The sequence below is a fragment of the Ahaetulla prasina genome, chromosome 1 (genome assembly GCF_028640845.1).
Source record: "Ahaetulla prasina isolate Xishuangbanna chromosome 1, ASM2864084v1, whole genome shotgun sequence".
Lineage (NCBI taxonomy): Eukaryota > Metazoa > Chordata > Lepidosauria > Squamata > Colubridae > Ahaetulla > Ahaetulla prasina.
In genome coordinates, this window is record NC_080539.1 from 259,791,390 (window position 1) to 259,816,464 (window position 25,075).

General features: G+C 43.2%; 1 protein-coding gene across 1 annotated transcript in view; it reads right to left on the reverse strand.

Annotated features, from left to right (window-relative positions):
• Window positions 1-25,075, reverse strand: part of PPP6R3 (protein phosphatase 6 regulatory subunit 3) — a 94,688-nt gene that overhangs the window by 63,671 nt on the left and 5,942 nt on the right. The window contains exon 2 of the mRNA XM_058156550.1: window positions 9,665-9,814. The gene's annotated coding sequence lies outside the window, so the exon portion shown is untranslated. The remainder of the gene's footprint in view (window positions 1-9,664; window positions 9,815-25,075) is intronic.

Sequence of the window (25,075 nt, forward strand, 5' to 3'; positions counted from 1 at the left end):
TGCGGGACTACTAAGGAATCAAGGGGTCTCTAAATGTGTGGATGGACTGATGAATAAATAAATAAATAAATATCTTCATCCATTAGTACATACTGGAGTGCAGAATTTACATGGCAGGTGGTTATTAAATTTTCCCTTCAGCAAAATGGTTAAGAAGAATCTAAGAAGCATTTCCATATTATAATCTGGCTAAGGAAAATATTGTTGACAAAACACTGTTGATGAACACTGTTGGAAATTCTCAAAGGGCAAAAACATTCTTGTATGCCAAACCATGTTTGCAAGGATCAACAAGTACAATGTTCAATAAGTTTAATGAAAACAAGTAATTTTTCAATATTTTTGACCTAGAAACCCTCCAATTACTGGTTCTATAATATCAGCAATATCAGAAGGCTGTGCAATCAATATCCATTAATGATTAAATATTTAAAGCAGCTGTACTAAAAAGCATCTCCTGAAATGATATCTGAAGATCAGCAAATAAATCATGCATTCTTACCTGGAATGCCACTGTCAATAACTAAAAAGAAGTTCCAGAAGAAAGCTTTTAAATTACTAAGATGGTCTTATTATTAGCTAATTATTCACTGAAGAAAATGTTTTAGAATATAAACCATAAAACAAAATTTCTACAAGGAAAAAAAAATCTCTTGGCTATTTATACACTGAGGGAAAATTTATAGACAAAATAGCATATTATATTAAAATTATATTGATTGTAAACATTTCTTATGGAATACTGACGGTATAAAGTATCTGCTTTATTGATAATGCAAAAGTCCATGGGGAGATCATAATATACATGTATTCTTGAAACAGTTGTACATGCTGCAGGTTAAACTTGTATCTTAAAGAGGACAGGGCCACTACCTGCCTCCTGATAGTACTGGGCAATAGCCTCTTATCTAGTCCATCTTGAAGAAATTCCAGGATCTGGGCTACCGATACATCCGTGGAAGTAATGTCCGTCCTGGCACACCAGTCGCAAAAAGCCTTCCAAGTGTATCCAAGTGGCATCGTAGATGCAGTTGGTGGAGGGCCTCCTGGAGGCCTGTATTGTTTGAATGACCCTGGAGGAAAAAATGTCCCCTCTCAAGCGCTAGGTGGTCAATTGGAGCCACTGTGGTTCTGGATGGACCAAGGATCCCTGACTGAGGGAGATTTTGCTCTGAGGAATCCTCCAAGGTCGAGCTACCAACAGGTTGACCAGGTCTGCAAACCATGGTCTTGTGGGCCAGTGGGGGGCAGAAGTAGGATTTCAGCCCTCTCCGTCAGCATCTTCCTGATCACCTTTGGAAAAAGGGGAAGGGGAGGGAAGGTGTACAGCAGCCCTGGAGGCCATGGGCTGCAGAGTGCATCTACCCCCTCTGCCCCCAGTGCTGCAATCCTGGACAGCTGGCTTTTGCCTGAAGTGGCAAATAGATCCACAACCAGGAGGACAAATCGGTCCGTCAGTTCTCGGAACAGGGACAGTTGCAGGAGCTAGCAACCTACTCCCTTCCCCACATCGCTGCCATGCTTGCCTGCCTTCCATGCTGTCTTCCCGGCATCTCCGTGGCCAGCTTGCGAAGCAGGCAAGCGGAAGGCCACGTGGAAGGGCTGTGAGGAAGTGAGCTGGTAGTCTACTCCCTTTCCCGCAGTCCAGCCATGCTTGCCTGCCTTCCACGCTGGCTTCCCAGTGATCCCCCTTGCCCGCTTGCTTTCCGAAGTCAGTGTCCAGCTAATCCTAACCCCCACGCCTTTGGGGGAGACGCTAGGGCTGAGGGGCTTAACAAAAAGGGACCAGACATGCCAGGAGCAGACAATTAAAGAAGGGGAGGGGGAGCCCCGCGACAATCCGGGTCTGTTACAGCCTTTGTATTCTCCTGCTGCAAAAACTCCCCACAATATCTTTGCCCAAAACACCTCTCACATCTTTCAGAAGCAACTGGGAGAGCGGGAGGGAGGAGAGTGCCCAAAAATGGCCAGGAAGACCCAGCCACCCCCTCCCTCCCTCCTCTCCCCCTTTCTCCTGTCTGGCTGGCAAGAAACAAGGTGTGTACAGCTGCCGTGGTGTTATTCTACCTCCTCTGCAAAACTGCTCCACAGCTCTGTTCACCTCCAGCGCCCCAATGCAACACCCAGGGCTTGGGTGGGGCAGACCACGGCGGCTGCAAGGCCAAGATGCTGCCTGTGCAAGGGGGGGGGAGAATGCAGGCATCACACCAAGCAGCCCTCCTCCTCTTCTCCACCAGCTTTAGAGCTCAGCAGGGCTCGGAGCGGCAAGAGGGAAGGCAAGGCGACCGTGACTTTCTCCTCCTCTTCCTTGTGGACTTCATTGAGTTCATTTTGCAAGCTCGCCCCAGATTTGCAACTTTGCATGGCCTTTGGGTCTTTTGTGCAACAAGCCGCCTCTTGCAGCTCTAACATGGGTTTTTAAATCATGAGGAAGGAAGAGAAACCCTTCCCATCCCACCAGAGGACCGATTAGATTTTCTTGTTGCTTGCGGCAGGAATACAGCCTTTGCATGGGAGAAAGTTGCTTCCTGCTGGCCCAGCAACCCTTGGGGGAGACACAACCCAAGAGGAAGGGAGAGAGAAGACAGAGACGTGAGTGATGTTATGTTGGCCATGCCCACCCGGTCACATGACCGTCAGGCCACGTCCACAGAACCGGTGGCGAAAATTTTTAGATTTCACCACTGGTCAGGACCCATGCTGTAAAACCTCTTATCCAGGCTGCTGGGGTTGGGCCCAGCACTTTTTGCAAAGGCAGGCTGCTCTGGTCTTAGGCCTTCCTCCTCCAATAGATCGAGGTCTCTTTGGGTCTCCTCCTCTGATAGTGAGGAATGTCTCTGCTCAGAGGGCATTAGGGAATATGGCCCCTGTGGGGCTAACAAACCTCCAGAAATCTGGATCACCTTTGCAGACAGAATACTTTCCACCAAATTCTGGTTATTTATTTTCACTTTCAGAATGTGAGAAACTGTTTCTGGAAAATGCCCTGACACAAAGTCTAAAGCATTGTAGTAGCCCTGAAAGGGGCATTATCAGTGAATATATTTAATATTTATTTAAATCATATGTATACAGTGAGATCTGAAAATATTAAAAACTATTATTCCAGAATTGAAGTTACCGTATATACTCGAATATAAGCCGATCCGAGTATAAGCCGAGGTCCCCAATTTTACCCCAAAAACTGGGGTAAACTGGGGACTCGAGTATAAGCCGAGGTGGAATGAGGCACCTACCGGTTGGGGAAACCTCCTCCCTCAGCTGAGAAGGCTGGCGGCTCCCCGCCTCTCACTGCACCGCAGGGCTTCCTCGCCGTCCGCAAAATGTGAAAAAGAAAAAAAACTCGAGTATAAGCCGTATATACTCGAGTATAAGCCGTATATACTCGAGTATAAGCGAGGGCTTAAAAAACAACAACTCAGTATAAGCCGTATATACTCAAGTATAAGCCGTATAGACCCGAGTATAAGCCGAGGGGACGTTTTTCAGCACAAAAAACGTGCTGAAAAACTCGGCTTATACTCGAGTATATACGGTACTTTCAATTTCCAGGATTTATTTAGAATACATACATTAAATCAAAAATCCTGAGTAACCAGAGACGACGCTATTAAAAGACCATCTTTTCCTGTACAGGTAGTCTTCAACCTATGACCACAATTGAGTCCAAAATTTATGTTGCTAAGTGAGAAATTTGTTAACTGAGTTTTGCCTCATTTTATGACTTTTCTTGCCATATTTGTGAAGTGAATCACTGCCGTTATTAAATTAGTAACCCGGTTGTTAAATGAATCTGTTTCCCTGTTTATTTTGCTTGTCAGAAGGTGGCAAAAGGGAATCACATGATCAAGGGACACTGCAACTGTCATAAATGTAAATCAGCTGTCAAGCATCTGAATGTAAATTATGTGACCATGGGTTTGTTGCAATGGTCATAAGTCTGAAAAATGGTCATGTCACTTTTTTCACTGATGTAACTTTGAACAGTCACTAAGTGAATTGTTGTAAATGGAGGACTATTTTTTTTTTAAATTTGAATTTATATCCCGCCCTTCTCCGAAGACTCAGGGCGGCTTACATTGTGTTAAGCAATAGTCTTCATCCATTTGTATATTATATACAAAGTCAACTTTTTATTGCCCCCAACAATCTGGGTCCTTTTGCTTTCCTTACAAAAAAAATCTAATTATAAAACAATAGTCTCATGTAGAATGTCATTTTTCAATTTACACAGAAACTTTTATGTTCATTCAACAGGCATTTTTTAAAATACCGAATGAACATTACAGACTTTAACATAACCCTGGATGAGAACCTGGTACACTTGATTTTGTAATTGATCTATATAACTTTCATAAAAAAGTTTTCATGAGGCAGCAGTTTGTAATAAAGTAGTTTTTTGTTTCTTTATTCTTTATCTTTATAGTTTATGTCACCAGGCAGATTTCAATTAAAGGACATTTTTTGAAGAAGGAAATTAAACCAAGGTAATTATATTTAATAAGATTTAGCAAAATGAAAAAGCACATTATTTAATCTTGAATTATTTCCCTATGCTTCAGCTTCCAACCCAAAACTGAGCTAACAAGAACATACAAAGGGCTCCAACTCAAAATGTTTTTTGTTTTTGTGTGTGTGTGTGCAGAAAAATCATTTTGAGTGTTTCTGAATTTTTTTCTTAACTCAAAACAAAGGAGGCATGTTTTACATAGTTTCAAGTATTTGGATGCCCTACATTTTTTTCTTTCATAGCTTTTCCAACATCTTTAAAGGTTCCCTAACTATTTCTTAACTAAAAACAAAATAAAACAAAAAATCATCAATAAAATCATGAAGAGGGAGGAGAGGCAGAGAGAAAAAGATCTATTAAGAAAGATATACATGCAGCAGGCTTACATTTCATATGGTTATTTTGCTGCTGTTGCAACAGCTGTGATACCAACTGCCACCATATGAAAAGATCACCAATACTAGGCCAGGCTACCTTCCATTTCCATAGGAGGTAGCAATGCCCACTCTAGTTTTATCAACGCAGGGACTGAAATTCAACTCAAGACCAATTGTGACCCACATACAACCAGCAGATTGTTAATGAGGTCCTGAGACTAATACTGTAACCTTAACGCTTTGCCTAAATCCAACTCTAAGATATCTATCAGCAGAAGCAAGGTCCCAGAACGACCCAAAAAGGTCAGCAGAGGCAAGGACACAAAAACATTTGGGGTATCAGGTCCTGGGCTTTACCAAAATGTCCCTGAAAATGTTGGCAATATTAGGCAGACTGTGTTTCTAACTATCAAAAAAAAAAACAGAAGCATCCTTTCTGAAGAGGAGGAAGCTGCCATAGCAATTGTAGCAATAATCCATAAGCAAACAGCAAGTGATTCAATATTACTAAAGTTAAATGTGCTTTTGCCAAAATGATGGTTTCTACAACTACTCATTATATTCAATATGGAAAATGCCTAGCATGTCTTCTCTCTCCCATTACAGAATCCCCTTGTGCACCCTTTCAACACTGACAATTGAAACGCATGATGTACGGCTGCAGGATATTTCTGCTACAGTGTGAAAGAGTGAAGGTGTTCAACAATAAATACTGCGCACTATCCTAACATGTGATACAATATGGTACAGTGTCATATACTTTCTCTTGTGCAACCAGTTTAGAAAAAGGTGACACAGGTTGGTTCCTTTGGGCAGCAGAAATAGAAACTTATCTCCAAGGCCTTCAGTGCTTGAATGTTGAGAAGACACATTAAGCCAGCTTCTTCCCAAAACCATGTTTTTGGGAAAGGCTGTGGTTACCATACAGAGCAAATAAGATCCTAGAAAGCCACAGCTTTGACAGACCAACTAAGAACTGGAACATACATTGCCAGCTGGATCTCTCTGGATACTAAAGACACTATGTACTGGCAAGCATATGCAACTGGATAGGAGCACAGCATAAGTTTTATTAGTCTTGAAGTCAACTTTTAAGAGGAATGTTTTTAGTAATGATATACAAAGGCGGGAGATTGCCTAGTTCCATGATGGTGAACCTGTAGCATGCAACGCCCTCTCCAATGGTATGTGAGCTGTCACCCCAGTTCAGCTCCACTGTACATAAATACATGCCTTCCGCCGGCTAGCTGGTCTTTGGATCTCTGCCATGCATGCGTGGGGGGTGGGGGGCATGCGGGAGGGCTGTGTGCGCATGCATGGGAAGGGGAGGCGCATGCGGGGTGCACGCACATACACGGGGGGTCCGTGCAGGGGGCTGTACACACACGCGCAGGAAGGAGGGTGCATGCAGGGGATGCACACGCATGCATGGGGGGCAGGGCACATGTACAGGGGCCACACACACATTGCATCTTGGGGGTTCGGGCATACGCACATGTGCTTTGGGCACTCGGTCTGGAAAAGGTTAGCCATCACTGGCCTAGTTACTTGCATTCTCGATGTCTCAAGTTTTTGACAAGCAAAAGAGGTCAATATTGTTTTGAATAACCAATGCACAATGCAATGATCTAGCTTAACCTGACAAAGTCTGGGTGGTGGTATACTCTATTCTTGTCAAACTGTCCTGAGCACAATGGTGTTCTCCATGGCAGGTGATGGCCATAATTCACACTTGCATTGTGATTTACTGACATAGCTGGCCTTCCTCACAATTTATCCTCATTCATCTTCTGCCTGGAGGATAAAGTCTATCCCTATCTTCACTCAGAAAAGCACCAACTACCAGTGCTACTGCATGCCAATTACTGATTTGCCTAAATTTGGCAGAAATCATTGACTCCGAGATCACAAGGCTCCATCAGAAACTACCTTGTGTGCCAGCGGTCACCAACTGGTGGTCTGCGAGAAAATTTTGGTGGTCCCCAGAAAAATTATTCGTATTTTTTATATTGCACTAAATCAGGGATCCTCAAACAGCCCCTGGGACAGATACGTGCAATGAACATTTCTGTTGCTGCAGAGAGTCTCCCTCTTCGGGGTCTTTTTGTATGGGTCAAAGGGGGGCAGAAATTCTGACTTGGGGTCTGCTTTGATCTCCTGGTGCAGGGCTTTGGACGAAGGCTGGAGGGAAGCGCCGCTGGTGGCAAAGAGCTGGAGGGCCTTGTTCCAGTGGGACAGCATAATGGCTTGCTGAGCCTCCAGGTGCCAGTACCTGGCCTTGCAATCCCACAGGTCTTTCCCTTGCTTGGAAAGCCTATGCTTGTAGTCCTCAGTGAGGTGCTTCTGCTGAGCCTCCTTCTTGGTCAGATCCAATTTGAACTGAGCTATTTTGCCAACTCTTTCTCATGGTGGCTGCTTAGCTCCTCTAACTGCTTCCTGTTGGGGCCCTAAGGAGCCCAGGCGGGCAGGTGAGGAGTGGTGAGTAAAAGCTGGCAAGGTGCCCCTCGAAGTGACATTGAGTTGGCCATGCCCACCCAGTCACATGACCACCTTGCCACACCCACCCAGTCATTAGGCAGATCATATTAGTGGTCTGCGGGATTTAAAATTATGAATTTAGTGGTCCCTGAGGTCCGAAAGGTTGGTGACCCCTGCTTTAAAAGATTCTAGGCAATTGTTCTATAGACTAGATCAGTGATGGCTTTGTGTGCCAAAAGCACACGACAGCACGCACGGACATGCGTGGTCATCCATAATGCAATGCACCCCCCGCACATGTGCACATGACCACCCCATGCTCCCCCGCCCCCACTGTGATTCAAAAATTTTAGCAACCAGTTGTTTTTTTTTACATTTATATCCCGCCCTTCTCCGAAGACTCAGGGCGGCTTACAGTGTATAAGGCAATAGTCTCATTCCATTTGTATATTTTTACAAAGTCAACTTATTGCCCCCCCAACAATCTGGGTCCTCATTTTACCTACCTTATAAAGGATGGAAGGCTGAGTCAACCTTGGGCCGGGCTTGAACCTGCAGTAATTGCAGGCTACTGTGTTCTAATAACAGGCTCTAACAGCCTGAGCTATTCCGGCCCTTTGCTGGGTGGGCATGGCCTCCTGCACCACGGCGGAGGGGGGAGGCATTTCCCCCCCACAGGCTCCAGAGGCTTTTCTTGAGCCTCTAGGAGGATGAAAATGGCCTCCCCCAGGCTTCGGAGGCCCTCTGGAAGCCGGAAACGGGCCTGTTTCTGGACTTCCAGTACTTCTGGGAGGCCTGTTTTTAACCCTCCCAAAGCCTCCGCGCCTCAATGTAAAGTTAATCCTCATGTGAATTTCAATCATTAGCAATACAGGCAGATTTGTATATGTAACTAAAAACTTTTTTTAAAAAAAACTACCAAGTGGGAAAAAAACCTTTATAATTTAATGAAGAAAAAAATACTGAAAGAAAAAGAGCATTTAAGTCAATCAAATTTCTGGAACATAAAGGGTTTAGCCTGGGTGTCGGCAACGTGCAGCCCCTGAGCCTCATGCGGCTCTTTCGTCCCCCTGCTGTGGCTCCCTGTTGGCTGGCCCCACCCCTCACCCTCCCCTCCCTGTCACTCCTCACGTGGCCTGAGAAGGCAAGGGCAATGGCGGGGATGGAGACTCGCTCCATATTCTAGAGCGGAAGGAAAGTGCCTCTGTACTTGCATCTCATTTTGCGGGCATTTCTTTTGGCACTTTTCGGTGCTGCGTGCACACCTCGATTGCTCGGGGAGACATGAAACTTGATCTCCGCTTTGAGATATGCCCAGACTGGCTGTGTCCCGTCTTAATGGGCTGCAGGGGGAGCAGGGGACGCCACCTCCCCCATTGTGAAGCACTCTAAATTTAAGTGTGCTACGCAAGGCCAGTGAGAGCAGGAAGCAGGCGGTTAGCTGAGGTGCACGTGCAGCACCAAGAAGTGCCAGAAGTGCTGCGCGATGAGAGACAAGTACAGGGGTGCTTCCCTCCCTCTCTGATATATGGAGCGAGTCTCCATCCCTCCGTCGCCCTTACCTTCTCAGGCAACACGAGGAGTGACTGGGATGGGAGAGTGAGGGGGCCAGCCAGCTGACAGGAAACTACAGCAGGGGGACAAAAGAGCTTCGTTTATCTGGGAACCTGAAATGACTTGAATTAAATGATATGGTAAAAAGCACCTAAAGAAGAAGAAAGAACATCGGGGGGGAAAAACACCCCAACTTTCGCCTGTTTTTGGAAATGCTTCAAGAGGGAGCACACACACACAGGAGGAGGGGGGGAGAGAGAGAAAAAAAGATGAGAGAGAGAAAAGGGGAGAAAAAGAAAGAAACGAGAAAATGATGGAAGGAGAGAAAGAGAGGAAAAAGAGAAACAAATGAGAGAGAAGGAAGAAGGAAACAGAAATCAGCTGGAGGGAGAGAATGAGAGAGGGAAAAGACGGAAATAGAGAGAAACGGGGGAGAGGGAGGGAGGGAGGAGGAAAACAAGAAAATCTGAAGAGAGAGAGAGAGATTTCCCACAGAAACACCGAGCCACAAAACCCAGGTAGGCGTGGCTGGGGCAGGTCATGTGACTGGGTGGGAGTGACATTGAGCTGACCACACCCACCCAGGTATTGTGGCTCCCAGTGTTTTCTTTTCTGTGGAAAACGGGTCCAGATGGCTCTTTGATTGTTTAAGAATGTAGACCCCTGGTTTAGTCAATACTTTGAAAATCAGACATATGTATTTTTACATATCCCACCAGAGGCAAAAATATGCAAAATTACTTACCTGTTAAAAGAAAAGTTTATAAAGAAAAAAAAAATCTAGTCTTCTTAGCTCCTTGCCCATTACAAGGTATCCTGGCAACAGCAAAATCTTTCAGTCTACAGTATTAGCAGATTAGAGACTGAATTAGGTTAAGATGCAGCAGGTTTCTTCCTACAAAACAAAAACAAAAACAAAACAAGTTAATTTAATTACATCAATGTAAAATTTAATTAACCAATTCAATTAGAAACAGACCAAAAAGATAAATATATAGAGCATCAATGGCCGCTTAAAAGATAATAATTAGGTTATATATTTATGAAAATATATAGCAGCCTGGGTTTTTTTTCATGAAACTTGAAAAATACCAATTGAGGGGGGAAATGCCAGATGTTCCAGTAGGCTTTAGAAAAGGTCGAGGAACATGAGACATTGTTGCTGATGCACACTAGATAACTGAGAAAATCAAGAATGTTAAAAAGAAATCAATCTGTACTTCACAGATTATATAAAGCCTTCAATGACCTTTGTATAATCAATGAAGCACAGACTTTTTTGATTATTTTTCAGTTGTGTCACACATCAAGCAAGCTGTGAAAAGTGCTCAGAAAAATGGGAATCCCAGAATATATTATTGTCATGGTGAAATAGACTAGCTCCAGGTTGGAAATGAGTGCAAAGATCAGAATTGTGCAAGCCTATGACATTCTATAGAAGTGAAAGTTGGACTTTGAAGAAATAAGGTAGGAACAGTATTGACACTTTTGAACTGTGTTGGAAAGAATTTCTGAGAATATCGTGGATAGCCAAGAAAACAAACAGATCGCTGAACAAAATAACCCAGAGTTCTCGCTTGAGGCTTAAATTACCAGTTGTCCTATTTTAGACATGTTATGTGAGGACCCAGCTCTCTGGAAATGGCTCTAATGCTGGAAAAAGTGGAAGGAAAAAGAAGAGGACGACCGAGCGCAAGATGGACAGGTTCAATTAAAGTAGTCACTAGCTATCATTGGAATAACTGAAGAACCAGATTAGGGACAGAAAATTTATCTATGTGGTTGCTAAGAGCAACTACATGCCAGCAACTATCCAATTGATGGCATGTAATCAAACATTCAATCAATTTAGAGATTATCAAATCCAAATTACTAAGGGGTGAAGCAGCTCTCATTCATGAATGATAGAATATTTTGAGTTTTTTAGTACAAAAAATTATAGGATGCGATAGAAATATTCTGAGTGACGGTTAAAAAAAATCTGTGTTCATAATATTGAAATCTAAGATCATCAATGAAACTGAATTGGGACATTCATGACATAACACTTTTTCATACAGTGCATATTGTAAAAAAATGGAATTTAAGAGATCATTCCACTAAAGGAGAGCAACTTGGTAAGTGGATTTGATAAACTGATGAAAATCAGAATTATTGATGGCTAGCAGCAACAGCAACTTTATATTACAGCCCCTACTGAAAGCTATATGACTGCTATTGTACTTGTGACCTACTTGTGGCTTTCTTAAATATCTTCTTAGACACAATGAGAACAGCATAATGATTTAGTTTCATCCAAAGGCTTTCTTATATTCTCAACATTTTTCAAATACAGAGTATGTACAGAGCAATAACAGAACTGCTGTAATGAATTTGGCATGAAAAAGGTGATTCCTTCATGACCTAATATAATAATAAACACCAAAAGGTTTGTGTTTTTAAGCAAGAAAATGTAAAACGGTCGTTTTATTAAGAAATAGATAAAAGATAGATAAAAAGTAAATTACAAATTTATTTCATTTTGTTAGCGTTGTTAGTTACATGTAATGTATGTCTGTAAAGTTCAAGTTTAAAAAAACTTAGCAAATATATTGATTATCAGATATAGACACTACTTATATATTCTACCCAGCTAGAGATATACAATACTTTCTGTGCATGGAAAGTTTCTGATGTTCTGGTCTGTTTTTGGAATGAAATGGGGCTGCTTGTTCCAGCTATGGACTGAAAGGAACATTGGTTTACCTGAAGGTTCCTTCTATGTACGCTGCGTGAGAGTCCAAAGCAATGGGTTGTTAACTTCATCTGATTGGCCTGAGACTGAGTTGAATTTGTTTAAACACGCCTCCTTTTCCTGTTTAGCTCCAGTTTATTAACGAAGAAGCGGTATTGGAGAAGACGAACTCAACTTGAAACTGTAAAAACGGAACAATAACTTTCCAGATTCCTGTGTATAGAAAAGAAGAAGTAAATAGGGCGGGGTTGGACTCTCATGCAGCGTACATAGAAGGAACCTTCAGGTAAGCCAATGTTCCTTCTCCTGTACGCTGCTAAGAGAGTCCAAAGCAATGGGATATACCCAAGCTAAATATCCCTAGGGCGGGAAATAGAAGATTAGGAAGACTCAGCAACAGGAAGAACTCGCTGCAGGACCCTCCGTCCGAATGAGGCCTCGGCTGAGGCAAATTGGTCCATCTTGTAGTTTTTAATAAATGGCGAAGGAGAGGCCCACGTGGCTGCTCTGCAAATGTCCAAGATAAAGGCTTGAGTGGCCCAGGCAGCTGTGGTGGCCACGCTGCGGGTGGAGTGTGCAGTGATGCGGCCTGGAAGATGGTGTTTCTGCTGGTCGTAGGCCATGGAAATACAGGCCTTTATCCACCTGCCTATGGTGGATGGGGAGACTTTGGTGCCCAGAACCCTTGGTTGAAAGGAAACAAATAGGGATTCTGTCTTCCTAAAAGGAGCTGTTCTGTTGAGGTAAATATGCAAGGCCCTTCGTACGTCCAGCGTGTGCCATCGACGCTCCGATGGATGCTTGGGATGAGGACAAAAATCCGGTAAGATGACCTCTTGAGACCTATGAAAGCTTGTGTTTATTTTAGGAAGGAAGGTAGGGTCTAAATGGAGAATGACTCTGTTAGAGTGAAAAGTGCATAAGTCTTTTCTGACTGAAAGGGCAGCGATCTCGGAGATCCTGTGGGCTGAGGTTATGGCTATGAGAAAGGCAACTTTAAAGGTTAAGAGTTTGAGACTGGAGGAGCTCAAGGGTTCGAAAGGGGAAGACGTAAGCATCTGAAGGACAAGGGTTAGGTCCCAGGTAGGGTATCTGTGGACCGGAGGCGGTCACAGATTGTAAGCTCCCCTTAGAAAACATTGGATACGGGGCTGTTGAGAAAGTGTGGTGGTCCCGTCACAGAATAAAACAGTGGCAAGAGCTGCAACCTGCCGGCGGATGGTGTTGGTGGCCAAACCCTTGTCCAATCTGTCCTGGAGGAATTGCAGGATATGTCTAATGGAGGCAGAAGTAGGTTCTATTCGATGTCTAAGACACCAGCGATGGAATGATGACCATGTGGCCTCGTAAATACGCGTTGTGGATGGGCGTCTAGAAGCCAGAAGGGTGGAGATGACCCCCATGGAATGCTTTTCTTTCCTTAGTATCTCCCGGTCAAGTGCCAGACGGCTAGTTGGTAACATTGAGGTTCTGGGTGGAGAATGGCTCCTTGGTGTAGAGAAATCTGATCCGGTGGAATTCGCCAAGGTGGATTGATGGACAGGCTCACCAGATCCGCAAACCAACTCCGTCGAGGCCAATAAGGGGCTATGAGGAGGACTTCTGCCTTCTGTTCCAAGATTTTTCGAATGACCCTTGGCAGAAGGGGGGTCTGGGGGAAGGCATAAAGAAGGCCCCGGGGCCACTGACATCTTAGGGCATCTGTTCCTTCTGCTCCTGGGGTTTGGAACCTGGAGAAGAACCTTGGAAGTTGTTTGTTGGTCGGGCTGGCGAAGAGGTCTACTATGGGTTGGCCGAATTTGATCGTGATGGTGAGAAACAGATTCGGATGTAGTTGCCACTCTGATTGATCGATGGTCGTCCTGCTCAGCCAATCTGCTTGTGTGTTGGCGACTCTGGATATGTGGGCTGCCTGTAGTAAGAGAAGATGTTTTTCTGCCCACAGGCCTATGGCTGCAGCCTCTTTCATCAATATGCGGGATCGGGTGCCTCCCTGACGGTTCACATGGGCCTTCGTGGTAGTGTTGTCCGTCAGCAGTAGCACATGATGGCTTGAGAGCTGCGCTTGGAAGTACTTGAGAGCTAGGTGAGCAACTCTCATTTCCAACCAGTTGATGTCGTTCTTGAGGTCGTTGGGGGACCAACGGCCCTGAGTCACCTGGTCTAGTAGGTGAGCACCCCAACCGTAGAGACTTGCATCCGTGGTGAGGACAAGACGGCAATGTTCCTGAAATGAGCAGCCCTTTGTCAGGGCTGGTGACAGCCACCACTGTAGAGACTTTCTGACCTTTGGGGGAAGAGGAATTCTGATTTCGGTATGGCTGTTGCCTGTTCTTTGGTGTGGGAGAAGTAACCATTGTAGATTTCGTGAGTAAAGATGTGCCCAGGGCACGATCGACAGACAAGAGACCATCTTTCCCAATAACTGTGAGAGCAGCGAAAGTGGAACCCTCTTGAGTGCTTTTACCTTTTTTGTCGTGTCTCTTATGTTGAGGAGACGGTCTCGGGAAAGAAACACCTGGCAGGATCTGGTGTTGATTCTTGCTCCCAGATGGACAATTTCGGTCGTAGGCACTAGATGGCTCTTTGCTCTGTTGACCGAAAAGCCGTGATCCTGTAGGGATTGAATTGTTACCTGCAAGTCCCGTAACGCCTGCTGGGCGGAAGACGACAGAATCAATATATCGTCCAGGTAACATTGCATTCTTACTGGAATTGTGCGAAGGTGGGCCGCCACAGCATCCAGAATCTTGGTGAAGGTACAAGGAGCGGAAGATAGACCGAAGGGCAGGGCCCTGTATTGAAAGTGGGCCCCGGCGTAACTGAACCTGAGAAAGCGTCTGTGGGCTGGTCTGATGGGTACATGTAGATAGGCCTCCTTGAGGTCGATGGATGTTAGATAGTCCCCTCTTCTGATGCTTTCTAAGATTGAATTGAGGGAGTGCATCTTGAATCTGCGATATTTGATGTGAAGGTTCAGTTGCTTCAGGTCTAAGATGGCTCTGGTGCCGCCTGATTTTTTGTCCACTAAGAAAAGAATTGAATAGAAGCTGGTCCCCTGGTGAGGCATGGGAACCAGTTCTATGGCACTGATGGACAGCAGGTGTTGAATCTCGGCTTCCATTTGAGCCCTCTTGGTAGGTTCTTTGGGAATTTGGCATTGGATGAATCTCCTTGGAGGTTCTGAATTGAATTCGAGGGAGAGACCAAGGGTGATGGTTTGCAGTACCCAGGCGTCGGTTGTCGTGTGGGACCAGGTAGGGATGAACTTGGTAAGACGACCGCCGATGGGATCCTGGTCGGGATAGTCATTTGTTCCTGCGATAAGGTCAAAAGCCAAGTCCACGGGAGGGACGTCTGGTCTGGGATTGCCTGGTCCTGTCATGAAACGATTGCCTGTCCTGAAACCTGTCAGGAGGAGGCTGGAAGGAACGTTGATAAGCCAGGGATTGAAACCCGGGATCCTGGGTACGAAAAGGCTATCTGCGATAAGGAAGAGAAGGACGTCTGTCTGAACGTCTAGAGATGTAGGGAAGGATCTTACGTTTATCCTTTCCCTCAACTAAAATAGGGTCTAAGGCTTCGCCAAAGAGAGATCCACCCTTAAATGGGGCAGCCGCCAACCGCCATTTGGGCTTCATGTCAGCTTGCCATTGTCTGAGCCATAACAGCCTCCTGGAGGTGATGCTGGAGGCAAGGGCTCAGGATGCAAATTTTGCAGAATTAAGGGTGGCATCCGCAGTGAATTCAGCAGCCGCTACCAATTTATTTATGTCCTGATGTAATCTGGAGTCATCCTGAGGAATCCTCTCCTGCATTTGTCTGAGCCATATCAAAGAGGTTCTAGCAAAGAAAGAGGCTGCTATGGCAGATCTGATAGCCCATGCAGCCGCTTGATGGGTTTTGCGGGTGGAGAGTTCCGCTCTGCGGTCCTCAGTTCGGAGACCCTCTGCTGCATCTGAAGGTACAATGTTGGAGGAAGAAGCTAGAGTGGCAATTGGAGTGTCTACGGTAGGGACCTTGAGGAGGTCCTCAAGATCTTGATCCGTCGTGTACATCTTTTTGTCTGAGCCACTAGGAGTAGGAATGGCACCAGGGTGACCCCATTGACGTTGGATGATGTCCAAGAAGAGCTTTGGTGATGGAATTACCCGTTGCTCTGAGACTGGTTCAGTAAAAAGGAATTTGTTGGGGTCTGACGGATCTGAAGCTCCCTCAGATTGGCGTAAGGCAACCCCCATGTTGGCCGTAATTTTTGCCTTGTGTAGTAATGTGTAGAAAAGCTCATGGCGAAAAAGGCCGGTGAGAGCAGGTTTGTCTGGGGCAGACTCTTCGTCTTCAGACAGATTATACTCTGCTATGTCTTCCTCCCCCAAAAAGGAATCCTCACTATGGTGTGAAGGGGTTGGAGAGCGTGTGCGCAGCACGCGTAGTCTGGGTGGGTGGCTTTCAGAATGGAGTCTTTGGTCAGAGCTGCCCGAAGGAGATGGAGCTGGGAAACCTCTCTGAGTGAAGGCATTATCAATGCCTTGAGAAATGGTTTGCATGATAAGATGACGTATATCCTGAGGAATGGCAGGATTACTGTCCTCTCTGTGGGAGACTCCCACTGCTGTGGGAGTGAAGGTGGCAGATGGTGCCTGATGTGGAGGCTCAGGCATGGCTCTAGAAGAATCACCAAAAACTGTACAAATTGTTTCCTGGTTTTCTCCTGAACCACTAGGGATAGTGGGAGACCATCCAGGCTGATTTAATAGAGGAGAATCCTCAGTTAGAGGAGGTGAGGAAGAAACTCTGAGACTCTATGGAGGGACAGAAGTTTCCCTGCCTTCCTCTGCTAATTTTTGTTTTGCTTTATCAAATTGCCTATCCAAGGCACGTTGTCTTCTTGAGGCATCTCTCTCTGCAGCAGCAGAGGTTTGGTGAGAAGTAGAAGACTCAGATTTGGTGGAAGAAGCCTTTGATTTGGATCTGCTCTTGTGAGGGGGAGGAGCCACGTTAGTAAGGTGTCCTTGGGAGGGCGAGGCAGAAGCCCGGGAAGGAGATCTGCTGCGATCTGCCATCTTGGAAATGAGGCCTAGTGGTTATCAGAGGCCTTGGATTATATGCCCAAATAGTATTGTGGCCCTGATCTGAGAATCCTGGAATAAGATCAAACAATAAGGGCCAGTTAGCACCAAGCTGACACCATAGCTGGAAAAGCATTCAAAGGCTGCCTGGGGGGTTGCGTGGGGGGGAGGGGTCCCCAAATGGCGCGAAGCAGGCACCACTGCTCCTAAAGCACCTGTTTACTGCAGCGTTGGCAGGGGGAGCTAGCCTCCGACACCATGGATCTTTTTCTCCACCCCTGCAAGCGCGAAGCCGACACCATGGCTTCTCCTGTGCTCCGCTGGCCTCCACTTACAGTTTGGCGAGGTCCAGTGATGTCCGTTCCTCAATCCGGCGATTCTACGAGGCTTAAGAGCCTCGGAATGGAAAAAATGGCCGCCGGCGTTCGGGCGGCTCAGCTGAGCGGCGCTGAGCTCCGCGCGAGCCTCTTTCCCTGCCACTTCGACTCCCAGCAGTCAAAGAAAAACAATTGGACACTTTAAAAACCTTTTTGAGAATTTTTCCTAATTTATTGAAATCCTATGAGCTGATAAAAGAGTCAAAAGCAATGGAGCTAAAGGAGGTAGTCTCTCTATGGCCGACTGAATTAATAAACTGGAGCTAAACAGGAAAAGGAGGCGTGTTTAAACAAATTCAACTCAGTCTCAGGCCAATCAGATGAAGTTAACAACCCATTGCTTTGGACTCTCTTAGCAGCGTACAGGAGAACACGGCTATTCCAGAGGTAAATAGTCTAGGAAGGTTAAAAAAAGTTAATGAGTAAACTATGAGCTACATATCAATGTGGACAATACAGTATATATATGATTGGATCATCAATATATTTCATTCTGAATTTTTGAGATATGACATGAATTTTAATATGCAAGACATTCAAAACAGATCAGTTTACATAGCTATTTGCCAAAGAACTGTGTTCTAAAACTGGTTCTAAAAAGATATCTAAATCTTCAATACACTTTTACAAAACTAAAATCTGCAATTCTCACAGTTGTTTGGTTTAGAATATTAACATATTTACTAATTTCAGAACCCTTTCAGAAATAGGCTTCAGTGTGATTTAAAATTAGTAAACATTTTATAACAGATCATATAACAGACCCAAAGACCAAACCCTTAATAGGTTCAGATGCAATTTCTATCCTTGACTACTCTAGCAACAGTATTACAAATCACAATACAGATAGTTCTCAATTTACGATAGGTTGGTTCCAGGCAATCAGTTTGCCCTTTATAGCTTTCTTCAGTGTTCAATTAGCTATTTTTTTGCCCATTTCCAGCAAAAAAACTCCCATTCAAGAGAATGAGTTCGAGGACTTCCGGTTTGGCACCGTAGGTGATGGCGGTGATCTTTACGATCACCAACCTCTGGATTATGTGGAATCGCTAGGACAGCTTAAATCTGCTGTCCAGCGGTTCGGAAAACCCCTTCTTCGGGAGAAGGAGAAGGTGGTGAGCTGAGGGCAGAGGTTGAATTTCCCTAAAGCCCCTGAGAAAAAAGGGGTTTGAAGGGTTAAGTTCCCTCCAGTAACCCGAAGTGCTCCAGATCCGAGGATTCTTCTGCTTTGGCGGAACCAATCACCACGACCAAATGCCGAGATTTATTTTGGACAATAAAGGATTATACCGGACAGAACGAAAGTGGGAGAACTTTATGCAAGTAGCCAAGCCGATTCCCCGATACTTTGTAACAAGCTTGAAAACAGTAAAAAAATGGAGGCGAATTGTTAACAAGTTAACGAGTGGAAAGCGAAAGCGATACTTTCAGCGTTCCGTCTGCAGTTGGTAATTTGCATGTTACTTGCTGCTTTTACTCTTTAACTCTTTGCTGCCTGCTGATAGAATCTAGGGGAGATTTTTAAATACTGCTTTAAAAGACTGTGTTTTTTAGAGGTTAAGAAGATTTAAAGTGAATATTAAGTTGGAAATAAATAAATATATAATTTTATAGAAGATGGCAGCCAAACAATTAAAGTCTACTGTAACAAAGAGCTCTGGAACTTTATCAGCTGGTGCCTCTCCAGCTCATACAGCAGAGACTAGAACATTGAATTTAGAGGCGTTACAAGAGAACTTAAAAGGCTTTATAGAAGAAAAATTTAAAGTAATAACTGATGAGATGTCTGAAATGAAAGAGCAGATATCAGAAATTCAAGTGGGAAATAAAGAAGTTAAAGAAGGATTTGTAATGGCAGTACGAAGTTTGGCAACGAATGTGATTTTATTGGAGGAGGAGGTTGAAGAAATTAAGCAACATAATTTAAAATTAGAAAATAAAATGGATGAATTTCAAAGTAAAATGGAAAAAACAGAGGATGAAATAGTTTTGATACAATATAGAAATATGGAATTTGCTCTTAGAATTCGAGGTTTGAAAGAAAGTAAGGAAGAGAATTTAAGGGAAATTTTTTCTGAAGTATTTGCTGAGATATTAGCAGCTCGTCCAGCAGATGTGGCTTATCAAATTGATAAAATATATCGTGTGAATTCTTGGATAGCAAGGCAAAAAAAGTTGCCAAGGGATGTTGTTATTTATTTTACAAACAGAACAGTGAGAAATCAGATTTTGCAAGCTTCATATAAGGGGAGAAGATTCAGATTGCTGGTCAAGATATTTTGATATTAAAGGAAATTCCACCAAAATGTTAAGGGCTAGGAAGGAATTTGCCTTCCTGGTGAATGAACTTAAAAACATCAGATTGAATATAGATGGGATATTCCAACTGGTATAATAGTATATTATGCAGGAAAGTATATCGTTTCAATACGGTTGGAAAAGCAAGAGAATTTTATGTTGAGGTATTAAAGTTGGAAGTCTTCCCCATTGGAAGCTAGAGGAAGGAGGCTGAAGTGAAGGAAGAGAAGTGAAGCAGGTACAAGAACAGATTGTGATGGAAGAAGATTTATTACAAGTGTTGGAAATACCTACGACGGGTTTAGATTCAAAAGAACAAAGGTTGACTAGAGCTGCTGCTAAACGCAAGGAACAAGAGATGAAGGCACAACAACAACTGGCAACTACTACAACGGAAACAGTGGGAGGAGCAAGGCCTAAAGTAAGATGTGATCTGCGGCTGGTGTTCCAAAAGTTTCCTATCTTGGAATGTTAATGGCCTGAACTCACCGTAGAAGAGAAGGAAAGTATTTCATTATTTGAAACAATTTAAAAATGACATTACCTGTTTACAAGAAACACATATTAGATCTTGCTAAATGTTGGAGATGCGATTGTGAAGATGCTACTTATTACCATATATGGTGGACTTGTAAAAAAGTTAAAGCATTTTGGATTAAAGTATGGTGGATCATGCAGAATATTTTGAAAAAGAAGATTAAGTTTACTCCGCAGTTCTTTCTACTAGGAATAATTATGGACTACACAGCTATAGAGACTAAATTGATTTTGAACTTAATAACAGTCGCAAGACTTTTGATTGCTCAGTATTGGAAGAAAGAAGAATTACCTACAATCGAAGAATGGACACTCAAAGTATCAAATCTGGCAGAGATGACAAAAATCTCCGCTTACTTGAAAGACTATACACTAGAAAAATATATTCTAGAATGGAAAATGTGGATTGATTATATTTAAAATAAGTATCAGATAAAAAAAAATATTGAATAGCATATGAGTAAATTTAGGAAATATTTTGTATTAGATATATTTTTGAAGGAGAGGGGAATTGAGAGTGTGACTAAGTGTGGTGTGACTAGAGATTATAATTTAGGAATTATTTTGGATTATGATTGTTAGTTTTGATACCTGCATATTGTTCTGGGAAGTCGGGATGGGGGTGGGGGTAAGGGGAGGGTGGGGGTTTGGTAGAGATGGAGTGATGGTTAATGTACAGGGATTATTGAAGAAATATAATTAATGTAGGATCGGGTCTGCATAGTTACCATTTTAGAATGGTGAGGAGGGAGAAAAGAGAGAGTAGGAGGTAGGAAAGAGGAGAAGAGGAAGGAAGAGGGATAGTAGAGGGAGAAGGAAGGTGTAGGGTGGAGGGAGGAGCGGATGTAGATAAGAGAAGGAGAGGAAGGTTTGGAAAGTAAAAGAAGGTAGAAGAGGGAAGAGTGTTAAAAGGGGGGGTGGTGACTGGGCAAGCCCGACTAATTGTATATAACTGTACATTGGATGAATTATTTGATATGATTGTAAAAATAAAACTTTTTATGAAAAAAAAAAAAAAGAGAATGAGTTCACACTTATGAATTACGGATTCACTTAATCACCATGATTTGCTTGACAACCACCTATAAAAAATGCTGTAAAATCAGGACTGGTCATGTTGTAACTTAGTTACTGATGTATGACCGCCAATCTGGTCCCAACTGTGGTCAAATGACAAGGACTATCTGTAATTCATACACTGAAGTCTTGCACACCATCATCTCTCTTCAGTGTCATGTATTATGCATAGTAGGGTGGACAAAAATTGATTATTTTTTATTTAAATCAGATTTTTTTTATTTTTATCAAATGTATTTTAATAAAATGCTTTTGGAGTAAAAATCTATCTAAAGATATTTTTCTATTTAACAGTAATAATTTAGTTTATTCAGCATGAAATGGAGCTTCAGTAATATTTATATTTTTGGTAAACTCATTCAATGAATCCAAGCTCTGCAAGCTAAATAGGAAACCTTCATTTTGTTTGCAAATAATAATATTAAAGATTCTAACTACCAGCAAGAATGAGTTCTTACATTTAAAGAGCACCTGTCATTTCAGAGCCATCATGGCAGCGCCTGTTAGTGGGCATCCACTTACCTGCTGCCTGCCACGTCCCTCACCTTGTTGTGTCACTGCTGTATCAGCCATCCCATTAAAGTGAATGGGATTGTTGGTGAGTCAACAGCAGGTCAGAGGAGGAACCGCTGTGGGACAGAGTTGCTCTTTAAAAATCATGATTTAAATTGATTTAAATCAAGCCTTTTTATTAGTGATTTAAATCATTATTTAAATTGTTATTTAAATTGACTTGATTTAAATCAAATCCACCTTGATGCATAGGATAAACACGTCAAATTCTACATGAACTAAATAGACATAAACATGAAGTTAGAATTTCAACTTTTAAAAACTAGCAGGGATATATTTCAGATTTTCCTGACATTATCACTAACTGGCCAATAAGAATCCTATTAAAAAGATGTAGCCTTCTTAAGGGAGCAATGAAGATGGAGCTTGCACATTCGCCCCTGCTCCAAGCATCCATCAACTTCAGATGTAAAATATAGCCCATCTCTATTCACTATATTCAAGGGATTCCTGGATTTAGGACTGAGAGATTATGAGTTTGACGATTTCTATATTAAAATCCATGTTCATAACATAACCATTGGTTTTAATCACTGATGTGTAGTACATGGGTTTTGATGAAAAAGGTTTGCACAATACTTCTAAATGAGTAATCTGCTAAAGATTATATTGCTATAACATAAATTTGCAGTGATAATCTGAATAAAAGTAACTCTTGGAAAGCATTTCAAAGAAGAATGTGTAACAAAAGCCTAATTCTGCTAAGATTCAGTTTTGTCAAAACATTTTGCAGTTTCCAACATACACAAAAAATATGGCAAACATGACTCTTTTTTAAGGAAGATAGCTTGAATTTCAAAGGCTCCATTCCAGCTTGACAAGGGCCCAAGATATGCTCCATCATTACAGAAATGAAGTATTATTGGGGATAACCAATATACTATATTTTTCGGACTATAAGATGCTCTGGACTATAAGACGCACCTAGCTTTTGGGGAGGAACGGAAGAAAAAAAAAATCTACCTCCCAGCAATTTGCCTCCTTGCAGCAAACAGCCTGGTCAGCTTCAGCACAGCCTGATTTAGCATGAGCAGCTGATTGGCAATTGGATCAGCCTCCCAGAATACCACCAATTAGCTGTTCCAGGCTATGGGGATCGCCGCTACCCATCACTGCCTCCGCACACCCTATTTTTGGCCTTCGTTTGGTGGCGATAGGTACGGTGAGGCCAACCATCTGGAATGGGCCAAAAGTGGGACACGCGGAAGCTGAAAATGGGGCACGCAGAGGCAGTGATCCTCCCCGCAGCCTGCAACACCTGACAGATCTGTTACTGCTGTTTAAATCTTGCCAGACTTGTAAAATTTCAACAAGCCTGGATGTATGTAATGTTCTCTAGAGCAGACGTGAATCTACTTGATCTACACCTCTTCCTGTACTCAGGGTCGTTTATCAAAAAATATAATACCTGCTTGATTATAACTGTGACAATACAGTAGATTTAAATTAAAACTAAGTATAATCTCAGCCATGGTCCCTTTTTTGGATCACATGTCACAACAAATTACAATACTGTATAGCAGTGATGGTTAACCTTTTCCGGACTGAGTGCCCAAAGTGCATGCGCCCAAACCCCCCAAATGCAGTGGGTGTGCAGCCCCTGCACACACCCCACGCACCCCGCATGCACAAGCGCCCCTCCCACGCACCCATCCTCCATGCATGCGCGCCCTGCCACCCTCACATATGTGTGAACGGCCTCCTCATGATCTCCATCCCCGATGCATGCATGTGCCCCCAACATGTGCCCTGCCCCCTGCAAGTTCAGTCCCCCCACATGTGCCTCATACCCCCCACATAAGTGCACGGCCCCCACATACGCCTCACCCTCTGCGTATGCATGCACAGCCCCCTACACGCGCCCCGCCCCCTACACAGTAGAGACCCGACAACCAGGTGGCCGGCAGGAGGCACGTGCACATGCGTGGCAAAGCTGAACTGGGGCAACAGCTCGTGAGGCCAGAGGGTGCTGTGTGCCACCTGTGGCATACGTGCCATAGGTTCACCATCATGGCTGTATAGCTTACAATATTAAAGAGAATAAACCAAGCCATTCTTTGTTCATTAAGACCAATTTATGGTTAAGAACAGAAATACACTCAATTGTTAGTTACGTATCTCACGCAACAAGGAACTATCACTGAAAGAGACCATAACCCTAAACTGGTACACAATGAGAGTGAGGAAAAAAAACATGCAGTACAATTAATTGTTCAGGTTTCTCAACCAAGAATCAAGTTCTATTAGTAAAATCTGAAGCAATTTGCAAAAGACTGGCAAAGGTCTTTGGCTTCCAGTTTTTTAACAACAAGAAAATAACTATCCATTTAATTAGCTTGCTAAAAGAACCCTAGAAGTATCCTAGGTAAAGGTAAAGGTTCCCCTTGTACATATGTGCTAGTCGTTCCCAACTCTAGGAGGCGGTGCTCATTTCCATTTCAAAGCCGAAGAGCCAGCGCTGTCCAAAGACGTCTCCGTGGTCATGTGGCCGGCATGACTCAATGCCAAAAGCACACGGAACGCTGTTACCTTCCCACCAAAGGTGGTCCCTATTTTTCTACTTGCATTTTTTTACGTGCTTTTGAACTGCTAGGTTGGCAGAAGCTGGGACAAGGAACGGGAGCTCACCACGTTAGGCGGCACTAGGGACTCGAACCGCTGAACTGCCGACCTTTCGATCGACAAGCTCAGCGTCTTAGCCACCGCATCCCTAGAAGTATCCTATGGTAAAGTAAATATTTATAAAGATTAACTCAACACTGTTCTAAACTAGAAACAAGATCAACTGCTTAGAACATTCTCTATCCTTTGTATGCTTGCTTCTACCTCTGAGATAGCTCTTAAGTTTCTTGAAAACCAAAGCAAATTCAACAAGGTTAACTTCTGCCTCCCCTATTCAACTATGACATAGGACATCATGACAACTTAACCAAAAAAGTTACTGAAGTAAGATGATTAGCACACGCTCATTTGTGAAACTGCTCAGAAATACTAAAGAGAATAAACACATGCCTACAGACTGGAGACTGTGAAGCTTAACTCCTTTAAAAAGAAGAAAAATCATTTTTAGATTAGGCTTATACAACATGCTATATCATAGTGTGATTCATTTGGTTTTGGCTTATTTGATATGAATCCATTCACTATAGTTAATAAGCTCTTTTTAATAATTTGTTTTCTTTTCTATATATATTTTTCTGTGGAACTCAATGAATATACATAGGACATCCCACATAGTCTTTTCTCAGCAAATGTTTTATCATCTACCTTGGACTAAACCTGTATCAATCTTAAATAGATTATTAGGGATTAAGCATCTGATATAATTTTACATTTTGCAATCAATCCCAAAAAAGTTCTTAAATACTTATAGCATTTGCTGCATAGACTTTGAAATTACATAATAATTGATCTTATTCATGTTCTCAAATTTACAAATGTAAATGTAAATAAAAAATTCTCCTTTAAAAGAACTAGTATTCAAAATAGAC